Consider the following 24,664-nt stretch of genomic DNA (forward strand, 5'->3'; position numbering starts at 1 on the left):
TTTCTTAGCCACACTACTTCAAGGAAAAATCTGGGTCATTGACATATTAGCATACTGGACACTGAGGGGCTGATTCACCAGATCGTGCAATATTTATTCCTGCAGTACCACTTACTTACACTTTTGGTTTCAGCGTAAGCCAGGACTACTCCGGACTGACTCCTGGAATTCAGGCGAGAGCAAGGAGAACTACCAGATTAAGTTACAACACAACATAATTTCATGAATTTTAGCCCATCAGTCTATATAGATTGAAAGTGGCATCGGTCCACACCAATTTCTTTATGTTAGAATTGGAGAGTGTATATATGCTGAACTTCAGCCCACCTTGGAACCTGATCTCATTACTGTAATGACAGAACACTCAGAAAACATATATTTCTAATATTATTTTAAATGGAAATCTATCAAGGTGAAAACATATTTTACAGGTATTGTGCTCCTTCAGCCATTGACCCCCTGCAGTAGCTAAAAGATTCTGTGAAGAGACCTCTTTGCCTTTCAAGAATCCACTAGTGTGGGAGATATTTTGATCCAGAATAGACAATCCAGACAGATGCAATCATGGTTTCAGGAGAAGTAACAATATGGTGGTGGTCACTTAGGGCCTGATTTAGATCTTGGCGGACGTGGTTACTCTGTGACAAACATAATGGGTATCCCCTCCATCGTATTACGATTCCATTATATCCTATGGAAATTGTAATACAGCAGACAAAGCGACTGCCACATTTCTGACAGAGTAACCTGTGCACCAATATCTAAATCAGGCTCTTAGTTTTCAAGTTATAAATCCAGACATAAATTCAGTACCCATGTGATTCTAAATTCAGTGTATACTTGCGCACATGTTTCTGGAATTCTCCAGTGCTGACAAAACTCACGGAAAATGAAAAGTCAGGATAGTTGCTCTTCGAAGTAAACTCAACAAGCATTGGTAAAGCCAGTAGGTTTTACATTTGTATGGCATGCTGTTTGATTTGCTAATGTTTATTTATTCACTTGTGGCATATACAAATAGCACATACAAAAATATATATACACTACAGAAAATAAGGCTAGCTTAATTTCCTGGAGCATTCATTTTCAGATGCTTTTGTCATTTCTTGCACCCCAGTGCTCCTAGACTAATTTCTGACTGATTATAAACATGGCAGCCTTGTTGGGAAGGTAAAGCAATAATAGGGTATTGTAGCTTCAGCTTCAAAACAGCCCTGCACTCAGCTTCCCTCCAAATTCAAAGCAGGTATTTCCAACAAATCCTTTATTTCATCTTTATTACTTCTCCAAATTGCAAGAGTGCAGAAGAGACCAACGTATTTCGGCCATAGCCTTCACAAGGTATGTAGAACATGGTTCCAAGAAGGCCATCATGTTTATAATCATCTGACAAGGGGCACTGTAGCATTGAGGAGCAAGCTCTCACAAAAGCTCTGAAAAACTGATGCTACAGAAAATAAGTGTAACTTCTTTTTCTGTAGCATCCATTTCCAGATCCTTTAGTTAGCACACAGTCCCCAGTGGTACCAGGCCACCCACAGACTGTAAAACAGTAACTCAGCCATTCCAATGGAGGTGGAAGGACATACCTAAACAATCAATAGAAAAACAAAGACACCTAAATACTCTGGCAAAAAAGGGCAAGTTATGGGACTAATATATGCATTAAGCCCTTTGGACACACATTTCTGGCCCCCAAAACCGTACCCTAACAGTTTTTTTATTTAGAATTTTCGACCTAACCGAAAGAGAGAAAAGAACATCACGGGATGACTCAGATTCCAATACGAGATGCAAACCTAGAACTGTATGGAAAGCAACCCAGACAATCAACAAAGCTACAAAGTCATTCTGATGCCCAAGTGAATGCCATACCGGTAGGGACAAACAGCGTCTGCTCCTTGTGAGGAGCTCCAAGGCGCAGCCACCCTTACGCCTGTGAGGCCTCACATTCTGCACTTAGTTATGGCACTGTGCATCAGTTAATTTAGTTGTGTGCATAAAAACACAACTTTATTTGTTTCATGACACTATGAGGCTGCAGGACAGCCCTCTTGCTGTTTCCAGGATCCTGATGACACGAGGAGGATGGAGCTGGAGGGTCGAGGCATGATCTAGCTACAGAGTGCGGTCAAAATACAAATCTCTGTAGGTGGATGTATGAATTACACATGTCTGATGGCCGCAGTTCAACTACGGTCACCTCACACAGGCACAATCCATTTTATATAGCAGACATATTGCACATGCTTCAGGCAGCACAGTATATTTGCTAAAATGTGATCGTTAGGGTGCACATCATTGTATACCCGAGGCCAATTGAAAGCCACACAGAGCAGCAGGGACAGGATCCCTGGCTCTGACTCAACTTCATATAGTGCTGTGCTTTCAGTCCTATCAAGAAGCTGGTGGAGGGATCGAGGTGGGTCTTTCCCTTTTTGAACCTCCCCTTGCTGCTCTGTCTGACTCCTACTTGGGAAGCACGGCTTGCCGGTTCCAATGTCCAGCTCCAGAGTCCAGCTCTCCTGCTGACAAGAAGCCTCTAAATTGTCAGCAAAGGAAGCAAGGTAGGGTAAAAAATGTTTTTCTGTGTATGCATGCATGTGTTTGAGAGTGTGTTTGTAAGTGACTGAAGGCGAATGGGACTGAGTGAAAATGTGTGTGTGTGAATGTGTTTGTGAGCGTCAATGAGAGTGAAAGTAAATCAGAATCTGAGTTTGAAAGTTATGAATAAGTGAAAGTGCGTATGAGGAAGTGAGTGAAGACGTGTGAATGCGTCAGAAGGAGTGAGTGATATGAAATTGTGAGACGGAGTGGAAGTGGTGGGAATAGCTATCAATGGTGCAGCAGGTACAGTTGCACCAAGGCCCAGTCTATTGAATGTCAAAGAGTGAGTGTAAGTGTGTTTGTAAGTGAAGTGAGAATGCGAACCTGTGAGTAGGAGTATGTTTGTATACGAGTAACAGAGTGGGAGTGAGCATGAGTAAGAATGAATAAGTGAGAGAATGTGAGTCAGAGTGAGTGAGGGGGGAGAGAGTAAATGTGAGAGAGAGGAAGAATGAGTGAGGCAGATTTGGACAATGAGATAAACTCCTGGTAGGTATTACGCCCCACGACTTTCAAAGCTACCATTTGCCGCTGCTCCCAACATAACATTCAAAAATGCCTTTAAGAAAGGAGAATATCCCCTGTATTTAATCAGAAGTGATTCTGTGAAAATGAAAAACATGAACGTTTGACATATGTCCATTGATAGGAAAGTATTAAAAAGTGCGTCTACAAAATTCCTAATCACTGCAGGCAAATATACTGCTAAAACAGCAAAATCATCCTTAGTAAAACTGCATCAACTGCTTAACAAACATTTGTTTCCATTAATTAGTATTTACCCAACTAATATTGCACCAATATTCAAATTACTCTTTTAATTAATATTTCCCATTTATAAGCATGTATTACCCTGCGCACTTTCTTTGGATGTGACTGGCTTTACTTAACGATAATGTTCTTAGACATTCCCTCTGGGGATCAAAATTTGTTGACTGTGTCTCAGTTTTAAAGAAAGCAGAGAGAAGGCCACGCCCCCTCAGTTTGGGCCACTTCTCTCTCCAATACCACCACTCCTGACAATTTAAGATACAGAAAAATATTTACTCAAAGCTGGGCCTGAGCTTTTCTATTTAAGGTTGGGTCTAGGGTGATCACTGCTAGTGTGCCAACAACCTTACAAGGTGTGCAAGAACTTCAGGACTGTTTAACCTAACCTAGCCTACGCTAACTTAACCAATCCACTCATGACAGCTAAACCAAATTAAACCAGGTTATGTAAAAATACATAGTGTGTAACAGATGTTTTGGTTCCAGGATGCAATCCCATTTTTCTGGTGGCAATCACATGCTAAGCACCCTTGTAAATGTATTTCTTCAGTAACCTTTTACGATATAATAGAAACTATTATGGCTCCTGCACATATAAAGTATCTTTCAGATTCGGATGAAGAGGATTGTAAGCCTAGAGATATTATGAATTTCTACATTTTCTCTTCTTTCATTCCAATAGCTGTATAACACCTTTATTCAATAAAAAGATTTAAAATCATTTGAAATTCTGCATTCATGCCACTAATGCACATCTTGCTTCAGCTCACACATTATACGGTCTCTCACAGCAAGAGCACTCTGAGCACATTAGGTTTATCTGGGTATTATTTTTCATAAACATGAGGCCTTACACTAGAGACCTTTAGTAAGCAATGCAAATTGTGAATATAAAGTTTGAATAGAGCAGAAGACAAAAAAGATCCCTGTGCTGTTCCGCATTTCTTTTCAGGTCTAGTAGTTGAGAAATGAAAGCAAGTTAACACAGACAGCATTTTAACACTGAAGCATCAAAGTCTTCTGACAGAGTGATAGGAGGTAAGGGTTGCCACAATGTCCTTAGTTCACTTTGTGAAAGGATGGAATACATGTCTCTGATGTTATCTTCCATCACGTGGTGGAGGCCCACATTTCGTGGACATTTCATGCTTTTCATGTTTTGCATGAGTTTCAAGGACCCAGACTGGACAAAACTTTTCAGGATTGAGTTTCAATTTGATGTGTAGCCAATGAGATCATTTGACTAGTTAGATCATAAAGAAGAGCCGGGAAACTACCAACCTCAAGTGATGCAAAAGGACAGAATACAACAGTATTGGCCCACTCTGTGTTTCTCTTCCCTCACTTGATGGAGACCCACACTGGTAACAAAATTCATGCATGTTTTATGCTTTTTGTTAGTTGTCCGTGATCCAAGGACCCATGTTGGCAAACCATTCCAAGAATGGGTTCTACTTTGATGTTTGAGCCAATGGGATCATCGAAGGAGCCAGATCCTGAAGAACTGGCAGGAAGTTAGTGAGCCCAGGTGATGAAGCCTCTGCACTCCAGCCATTTTACTCAAACTCCTGAGGAACTACATATATAAAAAAAAAGGGCCTTTATTTAGGCTTCGGAGAATGGAGTACAATCCGACAGGGTGGCTGAGGACATTCTCACTGCCACCCCAATAGACTACCATCCACCAAATTTAGAAACGTTTGCCGGCCCAGATGTCATCTATATACTTAGAAGGGAACCGCTGTCACACTGATTCACATCAAGGTACAACAAGGTTGGAAGATGGCCACCATTGTTTTTGGTATATGTCCACCAAACATTTAAAAAAAAAAATTCAAACTTCCAATGTAATGCCCTTCGTCCGCCAGCCCTGAATCCCCTGGGGCATAGAAAGAAGCTTTCCGTTCACAGGGAATGGGGGCTCCATTAACGGAAAGCTTAGGGTCTGCTCATTCTAAGAAGTTGGCTAGAAAAGTGTTTCTATTACTTTTGTAACAGAGTACACTGTCCGCCAATCTCTAAATCAGCTCCAAAGGTATTTTGCTTCTAAATAGTGCCAACAAAAAGCTTGTAATATTGATTAAAAATCCACAACTCATTCTGCCTCTACTGTCACTCTTGGTGTATCAAAGGGGTTCTCATCGGACCTTATTCATGACTTGACCCACCCTAGGGGTTGATACAACAGAATGCCCCCCCCCCCCCCCCTTGAGGCATGGGATGTGCTGGAATCCCCATAGAGGTGAGTGAAGTAGAGATAAACACACTTATTTGCCTACACACAGACGTGCAGGCAAACACACAAAAACAGCTGAGTGCGCGCACACACACACAAAACCACAGCAAAACTTCCATCAGCATGGACTAAAGTTACATCAGCAGATTTCATATGCCATCCTAATGGCATGAACCGAATAAGAATTAAAAAAATGCAAATAACACAAATCAAAATAAACATACATTGTGCAATTGCTGTTTTCCTACCTCCAGGAGCAGTGCTCATGTCCGTGAGGGCGTTGGCAACTCCTGCAATAACAAGAAAAATACTTGTGAAAATCAAAATCACATCCAAAACCATTCATGGTAATCTGTTAAAATCATAATTTAAAACTGCACATAGGTGGTCATAACACATAAGCAGAAACAGTAACCCATGTTTTGTACATACCAGTGTATGTTTTAATTTTCACTTTAGAGGTATGTCCAATGCAGGTGTTGTGTGATTTTACCTTATTTGCCCAGCTTCTTCAAGAAACAAATGACATGACCAGCAAAATGCTGGTGCTAAGGGCACTTGAAAATTGTCACAAAAGACAGGGGGAACTGCAGTTATGCTGACTTTTGAGTACGGCTCTGAGGAAAAGTCCAACTAAATTGCTTACTGCAGCACTTTTTTGCACAGAGCACTATAAGAGGCACTAGAATATTTTAGAAGTCTGACCAAAAAAACATGAAAGTGATTACTAGTGAGCAATGATTCTGGCCTCTTGCCAGCGAACACAATTTCTAACAAAGGCGAGGTGTGGTGAAGAAACAGCTGCATGACCTGGACAATAAATATACCACAGTGGGATATACATATTTTAATATCACCCTAATCCCCTTTCCCCCTGTTGGAAATAAATGTATTTTGAAAATATAATGATTAACATACATTTAGTTCAGTTAGCATAACCAGGCCATTATCAAAAGTGAATGTTTAAATGTTGGGCACACATATTTGTTTCTTTACACGATGTGTTTGGAAATTAAGTCTTATTTATTTACTGTACATTTATTATATTAATGCTCCTTTTTATGTACTGCCATGCTATGAAACTGTGTGCCGTCTTTGCCTGGAAGATTATAAAGATGTGCTTCTTGGGGAGGAATTAACTCATTTTGTCATTCTGCTGTTGAACTAGAGAGGGATAGATGCTGTGTGGTTCTTTTGTATTAGGACTTGTTATTATTTAAACGTTGTTCACAAACATTTGTTTTTATTTAGCTTTTCAGAACATCATTGATATCCAACTGTGACTACTTAATTTATGCCACATTGCATTAATTAATGAATTTGCCTACTGATTCTAGTAACTTTTTATTTTCTGTAATGGTCAACTTGACATTTAAGAACAATCAATAAAATGAGACTGGAAAAATCCTAGTAGTTCACAATTTCCCTAAATGGTCTAGGCTGATTATTTGAGCCCAGAATTCTTCCTTTCTCCTTGATGTTAACTGAGTTGGAGCATCTACACTCCCAACAAGTCAGTGCTTGTCAGCACTCACACCACAGGGGTAAGCCACAGAATGTTGCTATGGCTGTGCCACAGACCTCTGTAACTTGTGATATATACTCTTCCATTTCCACAGTCCAAATGATAATGTGACCTTCTGCCCAAAAACTAAACACTTATCATTTCTTAGTTGGCAGCACTAAGGGCCAGATGTATGAAAGGTTTTTACCCATTCTATGTCTATGGAAAAATGTGTTCGTACATATGGCCCTAAGTTACTCCATTCTGGGAGAAGGATGTTGATGGCATCTTTAATGCAAGATGGACGGAAGTGAGTCATATAAACTGAAATCTGCATGTGCTGTAGGTATAAAGTGAAGTAATTGCACAGGGAACAACTGAATGTGAAAAAATGATGCTTGCTTTGTGTGAGTGTTGGTGAGAAGCAGTGTTAAGGGATGAGTGGACTGGTTTAATAGATTCCTACCTTTAGTGGTGGTTAGGTTAGGCAAGGATTGGCTCCAAGCCCCTTAGTCAATATTGCTTCAGATAAGTGTAATAAGGGCAAGGAAATTTGTGAAAGGCACAAGATCATAAGACTAGAATGGGGAAGATATTTTCTCATTTGTACCCTTAGCTGTGATTATGAGGGGTGGTAGTTTCATGTTTTGAGGTTTGAAAAAAGAGCGATGGGGAAGATTGTTTGATCACAGTTTAGCTGACAGGGGGAAGTAAGAGGGGAAGAAAGTATTTTCTGTCAATGAAACTGAGGAAGCCAGATGTTATGAATTAGCAGATGGGAGTGCAGAGAATCCTAAATTTATAAGATACTCTGCAACTTTTAGACACCCGTGAGGGAAACTTGAGTATGGGCTAGAAATAAAGCTGCAATTTTCAATTATAGTACATCAAAAGTCTCTTTCTAGGAGTCAGTAATGGGAGTTTTAGTTATAGTTTAAAATGTTATTTATCCTAAGTTTTAAATCTCTTCTGCATTAGTTCAATAGGTTTACAGAACATTGAATAAAAGCGTGTCTCAAAATATATCCCCATTATAGTACTCTAAATTGGTAAGAGTAAATCATTTTAGTGAGAAAATATCAAAAGGAACAAAATTTCAAGAGGCAATCTAGCCAACGAAGCGATCAATACTCATAAAAAATACTATAACAGACTGTGATAGAGAATAGTCTAGGCAGAGAGCAAAGTTTGTATGAGTCTCACAGTAAAGAGTTCTGAGAGAGAATAGCCTGAATCTCAGAGTGAGCTTGTGTGCTGCTTACTATCTGTTCTTTCCCGGGGACACTTTTTTTATAACAAATACAACCATATACATTTTAGTACACATTTTTTTAGCTAGTATATTAGACAACCATTTGCAAACAAGGACATTTGTGGGGCAGGAATAGTTTCTGTAGATATGGCACCTTTTAACAAAGACAGTTCTAATCATAGGATACATTTTTCAACAATTCTGCATTGGTTGCAACTTCAAATTATTTTCTGAGCCGTCTTACTTTCTGAAAGAAAAGACACTCATGTAGATGTTATGCACAAATAGTTTATATCTACCAATTCTTCCACTTCCCCACACTAAAGCCTATTCATGAAAAAGCAAGTTTCAGATTAGTTTAGGAAGTTTTGAGATTCTAATGCAGGTCAAGCAGTTAAAAAAGAATTAAATAAAATAGCTTTCTTTGTTAGCATAGGAAGTTTGTGTCATGCAAAGGCCGTGCAACAATTACGATAGAAACATTTCTTATGAGTTACAGCTGTTTTTGAATTTGTCAACGCTAGCAATCAAGTGAGGCAAGTGAATACGGGTCAGGGAAAGTTTAGAAAGGATAGTGCACATTTAAAATGCAGTTTTTGGTAAGGCCTAGATTTCACTCATATGGGTCATTAATTAAATGGAATTTATTTTAAATGAAATCTCTAGCACGGACGATTTAATAATCGACCACAGTGACAGTGGATGGTACAGTTTCAAAAATGAAACACAAAGCGGGATTCCTTCTAAAAGGGCGCTTCAGCAGAGCAGAACACATACAACTGGGAAAGCCATGAACATAGAGATATATTATAACTGTTTCAGATCTTCAGTACAAAGAATAGCTATCTTTAATACCTTGCACTGGGTGGCAGGAGAACACACCATTGGGTATGAATGGAGATGGCTAGATCTTAAATCCTATGCTAAATGAGATGTGTATTTGGATGTGGGCAGTGGATTTTTATTGTGTTACACAGGATAGATCCTCTATAGCTGCCACATGTGACTGTAAGGAAGCTGGGTATTTAAGGGACTCCTGTGTGCTCCATTGTGTAGCTGAACCACGGTTACACTAATGCTGAATGCTGTTGGAATTCTCATGCTATTCCCACAATACCTTTTTAATGGCCAACTGTGTGTAAAATTCCAAATATCAATAACCACTGTGACCAAGAATCATATACTAGAACATAATGCTTTGTAAGTCAGGAAGGACTTGGACATTACCACAAACATGGCATTGGAACTCAGATTCTGGTCAGGTCACTCACCACTGGCCTAGATTTGGAGACCTGATACAAAACCATGTGAGAAGAACTGTGGTGGTTCCACACATTTGATTTTAAAGACCTGAACGTACAGTATACCATTCAAGAACTGACTGCTAAATCACATTGTTCAGCTGATCAATTGCTTTCTGTTCAGAATCATCTGACGGTGAAGCAGTCAGCAGGAAGTAAAGTGATGAAACTGGGCAAATTCTCCCCTTTATTTTGACGGTGATTTGCAGCAACGAAGCTGGTGGGCCTTGTTATGTATTTACAAGCAGTCCACACTGGGCCAAGTGATATTTACCAGAAATAATGTGGTAAGACAGTGCATTTGGACATGCAAATCACACACAGTTATATGTAAATTTGTAGACCTCCGAGGGATGCTGTTTGCCACAATCGAATGTGTTGTATTTGCTAGGTTTCGCTATTCTTTGTGGGTAGATGAATTTAAAAGACAAACCAGCAGCCACGCTTGCTATACTCAGTGTGTATTCAGTATCTGTTGTTTTTCATTCTATAGATGCAATGTTTGCTGCTAAAATACATTTTCATTTAGGTATAGGATCGGATTGCTGGCTCAACAACCGGTCTGGTGTGTGTTTTATCTTTTTCTTTACTTTTGCATGTTCCCTACCTACTATATGGTAGGGGATGATGCCTTGGGTATAGATGTTTTGTGGGCAGTCCTTTTGGGATTATGGACCTGAAGAAAGCCACAGAATGTATCCAGGCATCTAGTGAGATGGCTGAAACATGCTGACCAACACAGGATAAGGGGAACGATAATATCCTCATTAGCAGCTATTGTTTTAAATCTTACCATAGGAGACATAAATAAAACCATTAGGCAATTTTAACTCTATTTTGTGTCCCTATCTCTTTCCTCCGCATCCACAAGGATTATAGGAATAGGGCTGACACTTGCTAGGGCTGAAACTTGCGACGTTTGCATGAAAGCAGCAGCAGGACTGCTGGAAAGCCTGTCCTGGTATCCCAGCAGCAAATGCTGGGACACCACAAGAGGAGCGACAAGTGATGCGGCAGGGACAGAGGCAATGTAAGTGCGTTTTATTTATTTATTTGTTTATTCTCACCTCATCTCCGTACCCCTGCCCCTCCCCTTGAGTTATGCGGCGGCCAACGCTGAACTGTTGACCAAAGAAGCTTTTTCAAAATGAAAATAAAAGATGGGCAGCCATGTACTGCACGTTGAGTCACGTACATTTTAACTAGGGTTCATTGTTTTATAGTATTTACTTTTTTAGTTGGCATTCCCGTTTGTATTTATCCATATTCTTTGTTGCATATCCTATTGGCATTTATCCATGTTTATTTTTTCATGCTGTTAATTATCCGTATTTTAATTGAAGAGGGTAAAAACAAAGTAGCAACCGGTATGTTTCAACACTTATTTATTTAACAAACGTCCACTAACTCTTTCACGTTTGTAGGGTTTGACCGCCATAAGTAGTCAAATATAATAAAACAGAAATATCGAAAACATCAGCATTTCAATTTTAATTGTCTTCAGCTATTTAAGGTTCGTTAGGAAATCCAGGCCCCTATTTGGGAAAAAGTGTCACATCAGCTATGATGCACCACTGTTTCTGTGCCCCATTTACGGCACCTAGCGACACCATGGTTTTGCCATATTTATAATACAGCGCACCATGGCGGTCGTTTGTACAATAGCGTGAACATCTTTGAGGCTATTGTGGCACTTTGTTACACAAGCGTCGAAAATTTCGACTCTAGTGCAGCAAAGTTCAAGGAGGTCTCTATAGGTGCGTCATTTTAACGCCTGCTCTGAGCAGTCCTTAAAAATGGCGTAGTGAAATCTTTTAAATTTCACTACGCCATTTTTGCGCACCTCCGAGCACCGGAACTCCCCCTTGCATACATTATGCCTGTTGCAGGCATAATGTGGGCCAAGAGGTTACAAAGTGGCGCAATGCATGCGTTGTGCCACTTTGTAAATATGGCGTGGCAGAAGAGCCACTTTAGCACCGCCTGAGCATAAAACAAATTACACTATGGTGGCGCTAATGTGGCGCTAGGTGCTCTTAAATATGCCCCCCTGTTCTTTGTTTAATTCTTGAGGCCTACTTTGGGAGTAAGATTATTTCTCAAAGCTCATACACTACAGCCAGCAAACTGTACTGCAAGGAAAATATATCACCTAAATGTGGAATATACTACCCAAGCTAAGATCACTACTGAACTGGTCATAAGACCATAAATCAATTTCAGATTATGTGTGGTCACTAAAAACTCAGGAAATAAGTCTGGGGTGTTTTTTCCAGTAAGGCTTTCTTTGTCCATCGACCAAAATCAAAACGAATTTCTGACCACTACACTTTCAAAGTCCAATAGTATTTGTTGCTAATCTTTACCAATTCTTACCCCAGAAGCTATACGATTAGTTGATAAATGCATTTAACAGTATATCATGCCAGCTGCATGTTTATAGCCTAGAGATTGAGTAGTTATATCTATCACCAGAGTGGTAATGCCACTGTTTGCAGCTGTGCTAAATTAGGATCCCACCAAGGCCACTATTTAGCAATCTTGGACAGTAGCAGGCTCAGCACATCAGCAATTTACCAGTGTTCTCCAAGACCACTGCCTCTGCTTTGACACCTCCAATGACAGCTAGAAAGATAGAGGGGCAGAGTAAAAGAGTGACACCGAGTCGAGGCAGCACTGGACCCAGAGTAAAAGTCCAGAGGTACATGTGAGAAACGACCAAAGGGCGCTTGTAAAAAGTTTGCAGGCGGAAATAACTACACATAGGAGTGCCACTGGATGTAAACCCCTTGAATGAGCAGTCTCAGAATAACAGAAATGCAAGTAATTTACTCTGCACCAGTGGTCTTTAAACGTAATCAAGCCAAGCCCCCTGAGAATTTGTTTTACATCAATCTGACACATGTGGGGATTAGATGTTTGGAAGGGCAGAATGTTTATAGTGGTAGGAAGTGTAATCACAGTTATTATACCGGGAGATGCTCATCACTCTAAACTCCTGCAGCCCCCTCTCACTCATGACTACTGCACTGCTAACTACAGGACTGCAGTCTCCCTGCCTACCACCTACATGTCTGCAGAGTCTCCTCTAGTCTTACTCCTGGAGCTCCCGCTCCCTCCTTCCTGGCACTGTTCTAATCTTTTGAACTCTTGCAGCACACCCCCACTTTAAGACACACCACTCAATTCACCATCATCTGGGTAGGGCACGTTTTTCTGGCCTTACTTTCACTGTCCAACGAAGCGAAATGACTCGCATTAACCTCAATGCGATCACCTGTGCCGAAAACATTTTTCAGCCCACAAGAAATGTTTTATCTCCAGTGATCACCCTCCAACATTTCACAAATCACTGCCCCTAAAGACTCAAAAGATTGAGAGGTATCCTCTAGGATCCTGCAGCACATACTCAGTGCCACTGCAGCGATTCTTTGCCCAAGGTTCCCCCTATGATCCTTCAGTCCAAGCTCTTGAAGAACTACCCTCCTCCAAAGATTTTGGAGCTCTCCCATACTCCTGACTGGTGCAGTTCTCAGCCCCTCCAAAATTCATTACCACTCCATCTCCACTGGCTCATACAGAGGGCCTCCCTTCAGTCTCTTCCGGTGCAACACCCCTCAAAGCTGCTGCAGCGGCTTTCACTGTGGACATTCCCTGTGGACACCATTCCTCTACCTCCCTGAGGCCACCTGCAGTACTCTCTTGCCCCAGGCCAGTTCTCAACACTCATCACTGACACTTTCCCAAGAGTGCTTAATTTGTAAATGAAAATGTGCAGGTGCCCAAAGCTCTCTTTTGAAACTCGCAGCTGCTGCAATTAAATGCGCAAGCACAGAATACTGAGGCTGCGTAATCATGAAGCAATCTTGGGCCCCTTTAATCTATTTACAGCCACTTCCTGCCCCTTCAGCTCACTCCAGCTGTTTTCTGCTTTCTCCCTTTGTGACTCTTTTTCGTTTTTCTTTTCCTCTGTCTTTCCCAAATGTGTCTTTTGCTTGTAGTAAATGCTTGAGGCAGAAAAATGCTTGCCTAAAAAATAAGTGCTGGTGCCCAAGCTCAAATTAAGCACTGTTTCTCCAGCACAAACACAACTACTAGTGAAAAAAAGTACAAAACAACACCTAATAGACACAATGACACTGATAAGCTTTCCACCTTTAATTTGTGGGATAAGCACACTTTAGTTTTATCAAAGGCGGTTGTGGTTCTTTATCTTTTCACACTTGGTTTATGATAAAGAGACAGATTAACATGTTTGTTTAATGTGGAAGCACACCCTGTCCAGATGATGCCACAGCTTCCAGGCAGGCATGCCCCACAGTTTGAAGACCTCTGATCTAAATGTGGTGAGTAAGCCTTATGGGATTAAGGACCTGATTTAGATTTTGGTGGACAAGTTACTCCATCATAATGGTGACAAACAGTCCTTCTGCTGTAATATAAATCCCATTATTTCCTATGAGATACCTAAATCAAAATCATACGTAAGTTTCTGACTTTTCATCTAGAAGTTTTAAGAACTGAGCTCTTAAACAAAGTGGGTTGCATGAAACATTGCAGCCTCACATCATCACCAGAGGCCATGCCAGACATCTGTCACTACCAGATGATGCCATCCTGCTGCGAGCACCCATTCAACTTGTCTAAAGTGTTATTATGGTCAGCAGCTGAAAGATACAAGAAAACATCTGGCATAACAGTCCTTTGTTATTTTAAATATTTACATTTAATTCTGTATTACCATAAATTGCAGGGTGCGCCAGAGTTCAACAAACCTCAATGACGTGATTTCCTTCCTGGAGAGGGCAATTTCCCCTCTATTATTTGTATATCTATGTTACCACACAAAGTAACTTAATTAAATGAGATTGAGCCCTACAAAACGACCAAAGAGCAGCCCACCCTGAATTATATTTAGACTGAACTCACTTAGGTATAGTGTTTTTGTAGTCAGTAGGTCTGTCTGTTGCATATTTGATGATCAATCACAGGCACCTATGTTTTTGGCACCGTTAACAAAATGACTGCAAAATAACTTGGTATCCTCCGATCTTCAGGGCTTAAGTACACTGGGGGCATCTGTAACTGTGCGTGGAGGTGTCAGAGGAGGCAGCCACAGGCTCTTGGGTTGATCACTGGAGTCCCCCAAGAAACTGGAATAATGCACTTGATTTGCCTCTAAAGTTTCACCTAGACAGTTTGGTTACTCTCGACCAGCCCCACTGGAATTCGTGTGTCATTCAGAATGAGTACCAATGGGTCATGCGATCAGTGAGGTCAAGAACTTATTTAGGTTTGATAGCACGTATAAATCTGACGGGTTAAGGTTTTTTATTGTTCTACCCTGATATTCTGTTCCTAGAGTTTATTCAGTGGTTGTACTAGTCATTGTAAAGGGACATTGTAAAGGGTCACAGGATTCAAAACAAAAATACACTTAAAGATGCACTTGACCCACGTTCCTCCCATAGATAAAGAATTGGAGGTAGATCACTGAAAAGAAAAACTTCAAGAGTCAACAGCCCAGTGCTTAATTTTTAAATAAAAATGTGCTGGTGCCCAAAGCCCTCCTCTTAAACACATGGCTGATGCAATTAAATGTGTGAACATGGAATACAGAGGCAGTGTAATCCTGAAGCCATCTCGGTCCTCTTCAATCCATATAAAGCCACTACTAGCCCCTTCAGCTCACTCTAGCAGCTTTCTACTTTCTCCCTTTGTGACGCTTTTTCATTTTTCCCTTTCTCCGTCTTTCCCATATGTGTCGTTTGCTCGCAGCAAATGCTTGAGGCAGAAGAATAAGCCCCGGCCCTCAAAAATAAGTGCCGGTGCTTAGCACCAGAAACAACAAGCACAAATTAAGCACTGCAACAGCCCCATTACAAGTGGGGTGGAGGTGCTTGGGGTGTTACAAGTGTGGTACGTACTTGCTATTCCAAGTTCGAACACTGTAATGAGGCATAACATGGTGAGTGTGGTGCCTATCGCTCAGAAATCTGCCTGTCCAGGAAATAACTAGGGGACATATGTACGAAAGCTTTTTCCCATAGACACAGAATGGGTAAAATCCTTTCGTACATCTGGTCCTAAGTATTTTACCCAGGTACATTAGGGCAGGTTTGAGCAGCTGAAATAAACTGGAGATTAGAAGGTGTGGTAAACTGCATAACGTTGGATTCTGATTCATGCACAGAAGGAGTTTTCCCATGGATTGAAATGAGAAAGCCCACTTGTGATCAGAGGCGATTGGAGGTGATGTATAACACTGATTGATGTTTTTTTGGGCCAAAGCCTAGTCTACCTATCTTAGGTGCATCAGCCTTTCAAAATGGCCCAGAACCTAAGATTTGCTTCCCTTAATCTGATCTCATGATGATCTGATAGAAACACTTCAAAGGAAGGCCATTACTAATTCAGCCCTCCACAATTTGCAACACAGTGCCTAAGATTTCAAGGAGACTTTCTGAGATTCCATAGTGCCTGCAATGCTTGGCTCCTCTGCATAAATGAGACCCACCACCATAGTGCAGAGGACTAGGACTAGTTCTTAGCTGCTGTAAACAAAGCAGAATAGTTAATTCATGAGAATCTCTCGCCCAGATTTACAAGAAAGTGGCACATCAGCTTTGATGCACCACTTTTCTTGTGCCTCCGAAACACCATGTGTGTGCCGTATTTACAATGCAGCCAGTGCTTAATTTGTATATAAAAACATGTCGTGCCCAGAGTTTTCCTCAGAAACATGTGGATGCTGCATTTAAATGTTCAAGCACAGAATAGAGAGGCAGCGTAATCCTAAAGCCATCTCGGGCCTCTTTAATCCACTTACAGCCACTCCCTGCCCCTTCACCTCACTTTTGCAGATTTTTGCTTTCTCCCTTTTTTTTCTCTTTCTCTTCTTTCTCATAAGTGTCATTTGTTCACAGTAATTGTTTGATGCAGACAAATAAGCGCCGGTCCTCTAAAATAGGTGCTGGTGCCCTGCACCGCAAACCACTACCTCAAATTAAGCACTGAATACGGCGCACCATGACGCACATTAGAACCTTAGCAACCTCAATTATGACACTATTGTGGTACTTTGCAGGACTAGCACCATAAATTGTGGTGCTAATCCTGCACAGTAAAGGCAGGCCCACTGAAAGTAATGGGCACGTCATTTTAACGACTGCTCTGAGAAGGTGTTAAAAATGAAGCCAAAAATGGCAAAGTGAAATGTTATGAATTTCACGTGCCATTTTACAGGCCTCCCTGTGGGGGAATGCCCCCCCTGTATACATTATGCTTGGTGCAGGCATAATGTTCCAGAAGGAGGTGCAAAGTGGTGCAATGCTTGCATTGTGCCACTTTGTAAATAAGGGGAATGGCCTCTTTAACATCACACTAGTGTAAAAACAAATTATGTTAGTGTGGCGCTAAGAGGAGCTAGGGCCTTGTAAATTTGTCCCTCTGTTTTTTGTTAACTTTAAAGAGCGTCGAGTTCGAGAAAACTAGACAATTTGAACCCTGATCACCATAGTTTTGTCCAGCTGGGTTCACTGAATGTGACACATAGAGGGTCATTCTGACCCTGGCGGCCGGTGGCCGCCAGGGCCACCGTCCACGGGAGCACCGCCGACAGGCTGGCGGTGCTCCAATGAGCATTCTGAACCGCCGCGGTCAGAAGCGGAAAGTCAGCGGTCTCCCGCTGACTTTCCGCTGCTCATTGGAATCCTCCATGGCTGCGGAGCGCGCTCCGCAGCCATGAGGATTCTGACCCCCCCTACCGCCATCCAGTTCATGGCGGGAAAGCCGCCATGAACAGGATGGCGGTAGGGGGGGTCGCGGGGCCCCTGGGGGCCCCTGCCGTGCCCATGCCAATGGCATGGGCACGGCAGGGGCCCCCGTAAGAGGGCCCCAAAATGTATTTCACTGTCTGCCTTGCAGACAGTGAAATACGCGACGGGTGCAGTAGCACCCGTCGCACCTTCCCACTCCGCCGGCTCGATTACGAGCCGGCATCCTCGTGGGAAGGTCGTTTTCCCCCTGGGCTGGCGGGCGGTTTAACTGGAACCGCCCGCCAGCCCAGGGGAAAACTCGTAATACCCGCCGCGGTCTTTTGACCGCGGCGCGGTAATTTGGAGGGCGGGATCCTGGCGGGCGGCCTCCGCCGCCCGCCAGGGTCATAATGAGGCCCATAGTCTGCTACAAACACTGGCAAATACATAAATAGAGTTATGTCTTGGGCAGGCATCATGCATAGGTGTGCTGTTATTCCCTCTACAAGGTTTGTGCACTTAGTTACTCTTATTATTCCCAATTGCCCCTATTTCACCACTGTGGGGTTTGTCTGCTCTTCAGCCACAGCTAGCAATCACAGCACGGGTGCTCTCTCCATCTTCGGGGAGGAGATAGGCTGGCTGCAAGTGCTTTGGTACTCAGGTCATATCTCTGGAAGGCAGCAGCAGAGGCTGTCATCTGAAGTCTGTGCAATTGTTTTGGCTCTGGCACTGTCACAGTTCTGCAGCTGTATGCAACCCCATTGGGGCTGAGGGCCATTAAGCCAAGGGTCACTGGGCTATCTCGACACACTCTACTTCTGGCAACCTGACTGCGCTATGGTTCATCTTGCTGGGTTAGTCCACCGGGTGCAGTTCAAAATCATGGCTTCACGATGTTGCAGCAGCTCAGTTTGTTCAGCCACAAGTTCCCAATGTTGCAGTGGCACAGTCTGCTCAGGTACAAATTCACAAAGCTGCTTTCCCTGGAGCACGCAGATTGCTAGCCTTGATCTTCATTTGCCCTGGGTGAAAGGACCCTCAAGCTCCAGTGTCATTTTCTTTTGCCTCCGGCTGGACCATCAGTATTAAAAATTTCAAACATAGCACAGCATTTGGGTATTTATAAGGGACGCCCTAAACACACACCTTCTAAATACAGGAACACTAAACTCTGCAAAATGGATCATTTCCAACCACGAAAATGCATTTGTACACAAGCCCCTTAGTTCCTTCATTTCCCCTTGCATGTTTGTTGTAACATGTGACACGCATGCAGCATGCTGTATTGGTGTGCAGTGTAGGTGATATCACAACACAGAGGTTCTCCTCCATGTGGCTTGTGGATGTGACATTTCCGATGTAATTTCCACTTGTCATTCCCTGTGAGGCATCTCGTGTTTTGAAGCATCTAGGTAACCAACAATCAGCAATGGCCAGGACTGAGACAAGCTAGAAAATAAAACAGGAACTGAATCCACTTTTTCCCTCCTTTTTGAAGTTCTCCCTGCAGCCACGTCCAGATACCAGCCATCCCTGGTTCCACATATAGTGGCCATCTCTATACTCTCCGTCTTTCCTCACATTGGGCGCCCTCTGGTAATTTCAGAGGGGAAAGTCAGGAACATTAAACTGTCCCCTTCAGACTTGCATTCTTGCAACATCCAGCACGTGCTGCACTCTCATACTTATGGAGAAAGCCCTGCTGTTGCTTCCTACTCAGGAAGCATAAGAAGCTGTACCGCCAAGCGTAAAGATGAGCTGGCACCTCCTCTGACTAGACAAACCAGAGCAAGGCCCAAAGGAATGAAGCCCAGTTTTCATAGCCTTAAGGAAGTGAACCACACTTGAGCCGCAAGAACCAGCACGCAGAACAGCTGATCAGAAAAAAAACTGGAGACATCTACTTTGTAAGAAAGTTGAGGTCCTGCGGGAGATCTTACGGGACTGATCCAGGTATTGTTCCCTTTTACCCCAGGTCTTAGAAAAAGTACTCTAATTTTGTCCTGATTAAAAAACTGTTCTACCATATATCATGATTTACTGGAGGGAGGAGAGACAAATCCTAATTCCCAGTTGTAAATTGCCAGTGTAAATTGCCAATGGAACCAACATGTCCAATGGGTGCCATATCCTGCTCAGAGCAGCGCCAGGATTGGCTGGGAGCGCCCAGCCAGGATGCTTCCAGGCAGACTGGGAGCCTGTAAAGGCTCTCTCTAGTGCGTTGCTGGGCTGGAGGGAGCCCTGTGCGCATGTGTGTTTAGCCGGCCCGAGACAACCTGCCAAACATACATGCACTCTGAGGGGGAGTGGTCATAGCTTGTCACCCCCATGACCCCGCGCCTTTCCCCCAAAACAATAATAAACAAAGTTTATTATCGTTTTGGTGGAAACTTTTGCAGTTGTCGCTGCTGGTGGGGGTGCAACGTTCCTCCACCCTTATGAAGGAGCCGCCCCTGTGTGGGACGTTTTTCCATGTTTCAAGTGATGACCACCAAGGTGCAGTTTTCATGTTATGGGATGCAGCAGGTAGCAGAATGATGGATGATGAAAAGTGAGAGACAGATGCACAGTTTATGGTTTTCAGTATGTTTGTATGTGAACCCGTACAATGTGGCTTTGTGATCCTGTGGGTAGACTTGCCCATTGAAAATTGCAACCACAGTTCACAAGAAACTGCCCCTAAAGTTTGGTAACCTAGAGGACCTCCCTTAGGTGCTGGGCCAATCCCCACAGTACTTGATGGAGCCTGGTCGGTAACAGAGTGGACTACTGAATCCAATCCAGCTGCCTTTACTCAACTGCCTGTCCTTGGGCTCAAATTGTGGTGGATTCTTTCAGGCTTTTATCCTTCTGATGTTGATTAAAGAGGTACTATTGAATGGGTAACAAACAACATTTATGTGGCAATAGCATCAAGAGTTGGGTTCCATGATGTTATTTTGGAAGCCAGATGCTTGGCACCAAAACCATCTTTTTCCTGTCAATGTTAATGTGAGTTCAGGGTTTTGGCAGTGAGTATCTCCATTTTTAAAATATTTCTGTGATTTAGGAGAATTTGACAGATTCCTACCACCCTGGGCTTCAAGGAACGCTGCTTCCCCCCATGCACCGACAGCCACCATGAAACTACAGAAAAGTGCAAACGTCATGTGCTTGACCCGTGGTAACTTGCTGTTTACCACCTTTGCTCCACTGAAAATGGGATTTAAACAAACCTACCTTAAGAGGACTGATTCCCAAAAAGGTTTGATGATGGCCAAGAGCACACAAACCGGCACCAAAGGATGCGGTCCAGCTGATAACTGGATTCTAGCGCCTTAAAGTGTAAGCGCTTTTTAAGTGTTTTATCCCTGACCTGAAACAAGCTTGCTCTTTCTGGCTTGTTGCGCTATTAATCATATTATTTGCCATATATTTCCCTTACATAAATACCTGTGTAGATACTTCTTGTTTTCATGATACTGACTGAGCATTGACGTATTGTGTGTGATTACTGTGCCAACAGGTTTCAAAGCCTCCAGCTGCCTCCTGGAGTACTCAGTACTCATTCTAGCCACTCTTGAGGAGCCTCCAAAAAGGAGTAACAAAGGATAGAAACCTATACGAAGTGCAACAATACCAGAAGCTCTCATGTTTTTTCTGCCAGAGAAGCTGGAAAAATGGCCTAACAAAATGTTCATATTATAATTTTTTATTTTCTAAGCATGAAGATACTCAAAATCGTGTTACTCCTGATTGCTGGTCACAAATTAAAAAAAGCATTGCATTACAGGGAAGTTATAAATCGCTATGAAATTTTTTTTCCCAATTTTTGTTTTGAAGCCCTTTTGCGTCGTGTTTTGAAAAGTTGTAAGCCAACTATCCAATTAAAACGGGGGAATTCTAAAAGTAGTTCATTAGTTCCGAGTCGACCCCAGTTTAAATTGTATTACACATGAAGTGCCTTCTGTGGCTTTGCTCAGAACATGTTAATGTCACGCATGAGTGGGTGCTTTTGAAACGAATAGTTCAGCTTCAGAATTTGCCCTTTGTCTATATATTGTTTGTAGATATGCTGAAGGAAAATTAAAATCTCAAAACCGAAAACGCAAATAGTACGAAACAGCTGTTAGGATTGCTCTATGTGTGTGGAACACTCCTTGCAATTCCCCACCCTCAACAGAAGCAATGATCTGCATGTCATAAATTCGAATCCTGGTGTGACACAGCCTTTTGTTGCATAAGTAATCCCACCATTTCATAAACGAGACCAAGATTTCAGCAGCCCCTTGCTATATTTATATCCCATGTGCATTTTTGCTGGAGAGGTTGTTCCACAAAAGGCAGATCCGCAAGGCCTGTTTTCAATATGTGTACCCTCTGTTTGCGCATGGCCATATTCACCAAGTGCATAATAACCCCATGTACATGTGCCTGCATAAGATCCAGGGCATGCGTGTAAGCTGATGTGCATGCAGCGAAAAAGAGTGAGTGCTACATTTTCCCCTGGGTGGGGGTCAGTGATGTGGCAGGCTCAGAGCCAGACACAGCCTTCATCCTTTGAAAGATGCACCTGGTGCAGAGGACCACTAAGCAGATATTTGAACAAAGGTGAGCTATTTGTTTGTAATTGTGTTTAATATAGATATTTATTACTCAAACTCATGTAATATCATTGGGGAGAAACTTCAGAAAACAGCACCCAATGCCTCATGCGGTCCACTGAAGGACTGCTTTGTCGAAGAAAACAACTGGGGCCATACTCACTCCAAGTTATTGTAATGTATGCAGATCTAATGCGTGTAACAAGCTATTTATTGCCACTGTTGAGGAAAGGGAGGGGCATTGTGACTCACTTGAAGCTTCCCTCTCGTAAGTCATGGCCCCTCCCACACTCAACCATGCTAATAACTAGGGGTGGGCAGTAAACTCCGCTCTGCTCGCGGAGTTTCTGAAGTTTTTCCTGCTCCGCTTAGGGTGCAGAGTTCTGAAAAACTGCACGTAGCAGAGTTTTTTTCCTCATTTGCGTGCACCAGCATTAAGTTGGTGAGCGTAAACGAGGAAAATCTTACTCAGACCACCTCCCAGCAAGATTTCTCATTGCAGGCGGCCGTGGATGGTCACTACCGCTAGCGTTGAGAATACTTCCTTTCACATTGAGGAAGTAGCTGCTCGAGTAGAAAATCTACACGAGTAGCAGAAAAGAAGCAGCGCCCTCTTGCGCTGCACATGGTGCTGTGCACGCTGATTTTTCAGCATGGGACAAACAGCAGGCGCTAAAAATGAGTGCGAACTGCATGACCTATCACATCCCGCTGCTTGCAGAACTCTGCATAGCACAGCAGAGTTTCTCTGCGAACTCCGCCCAGACCTAGTAATAACTAGCAGATTATACTCTACCAGCTATATAATACACACACACATGCACAACACACACACACAACACACCAAGCTTAATATACAGTTATAGTTAGCTTTGGTCATTACACTTCAATACGTGCAGTTAAAGTGCAGTTATGGCTACTAAATACAACCAAAAATCCCCTAACATTCCTCAGCTATGGTTAGCTCAGCACAACATACCTGTTCACCTGTCACGCAAACCATAATTTGTGCAGAAAATGCAATGCTTAAGTTAAACACTCAAGATATTTATAGCAAAACATGAGCAGACTTGAATCCACATCTTTAAATTACAGCACAAACACAAAATGATCATACTGTATATTTAGTTTTTCATTCCTATATTTCTATACACCTATATCTATATATCTATCTCTCTCTCTCTCTGCCCCTCTCTCTTTCTCTCTCTCTCTCTCTCTCTCTCTCTCTCTCTCTCTCTCTCTCTCTCTCTCTCTATATATATATATATATATATATATATATATATATATATATATATATATATATATATATTTATACACATACTTTACAGATGCAATCTTGCAGAACAACGCTTTTACGACAAAATAAACATAATGCTAAATTTGTTATGGGTTAGTCAGTAAGTAGCTCTTTTCCTGCAGTATCAGTCCCTACTATAGGAAACATTTAAGGGTTGAAATAAGTTACACCAAACGTAACCTACCGAGACTAGCATGAACATCTGACCTTCATTTGACATTTCATTCGAGACATGTTTCTGTCATCGCTATAAGACTCTGCATCCTGCACTAGGCTTGGAGTCAATATGGTACTTGCCATATTACCCCCCCATGAGACTGCTATCCGCCCAACGGTGCTCCGAATGCCCTTCCTGGACCCACAAACATCTCATTGTGGTCTGGTTTAAAACTGCCCGCACTATTATTCTTGCCTCTTATTCTGAGCAGCTCCTGAATCAGCATAGAATAAAAAAAACCTGTAGGAACAGAATCCACCTCTCTCACTCATATTTCACCCACTCCATAGAGAACCATCAGAATCTGAGGATTTATCTGAGGATTTAATGTGGTCTAAAGATAAAGCATGTTTTGCAACTAAAAAGAGAATTTGGGATCTGAACACCAGCATTGGAGCCAAAACCCTCTTGTTTGCAGCTTTGACACAATTTAGGATAGGACTGGGAAACATTGTAGAGAACAGAGAATGACTTTTATCCTTCGATCACCTTGTTCTAAATCTGCATCTAAGAGTAGATCTTACAAGCTCAGTCACGTAGGGCCTAACAAATGGCGCTAAAACATTATCGGACACTGATACGGGTTCTCGTACTTTAAGGATCTAACGGCATTAAGCTTCCACATCCTATCAATTGACTCTAAATTAATTGCCATGAATATTTGATGACCCTGCAGTAGAGGGACAGGGATTCCAGCCCGCATGGCCTGCACTCTCGCTTCAAGAGAGGCCGGCAATGAGGAAGGCGTAGGTGGCGGGTAATGAGAAAAATGGCTGCACTTCAGAAAAAAAGTCCGCGAGTTTGACTGTCATATTACAGCGCAATACCCAGTAATGCAACTTAATTTGAATGGCCGTATGAAAGACTCATGTAATAAAATGCACTCTCTTAGTCATAAGCCCAGTGTCAAGAAAAGTAATGGGTTAAAAGGCTGCGGAACTGCAGTGCCCTTCGCCAATCCATCTGCTGCTAAGGAGACTTCGAGGGGCAGTCAGTTGAGGCGACTAGGCATCTGCAGAGCAATCTGTCATGGTCCCCCAAACCTTATTATGAAGGGCCTCTCCTGCCGCAGTTAGCCTGCCATATGACAACGCGCATTAAGTTTATTTTGTGCAGCACATTCGCTTCACGTG

At 42.4% G+C, this 24,664-nt stretch overlaps 1 protein-coding gene across 1 annotated transcript in view; it reads right to left on the bottom strand.

Annotated features, from left to right (window-relative positions):
• Positions 1-24,664, bottom strand: part of TENM4 (teneurin transmembrane protein 4) — a 1,476,030-nt gene that overhangs the window by 1,186,472 nt on the left and 264,894 nt on the right. Inside the window, exon 2 of the mRNA XM_069203936.1 lies at positions 5,863-5,904. The gene's annotated coding sequence lies outside the window, so the exon portion shown is untranslated. The remainder of the gene's footprint in view (positions 1-5,862; positions 5,905-24,664) is intronic.

The sequence above is a fragment of the Pleurodeles waltl genome, chromosome 8 (genome assembly GCF_031143425.1).
Source record: "Pleurodeles waltl isolate 20211129_DDA chromosome 8, aPleWal1.hap1.20221129, whole genome shotgun sequence".
NCBI lineage: Eukaryota > Metazoa > Chordata > Amphibia > Caudata > Salamandridae > Pleurodeles > Pleurodeles waltl.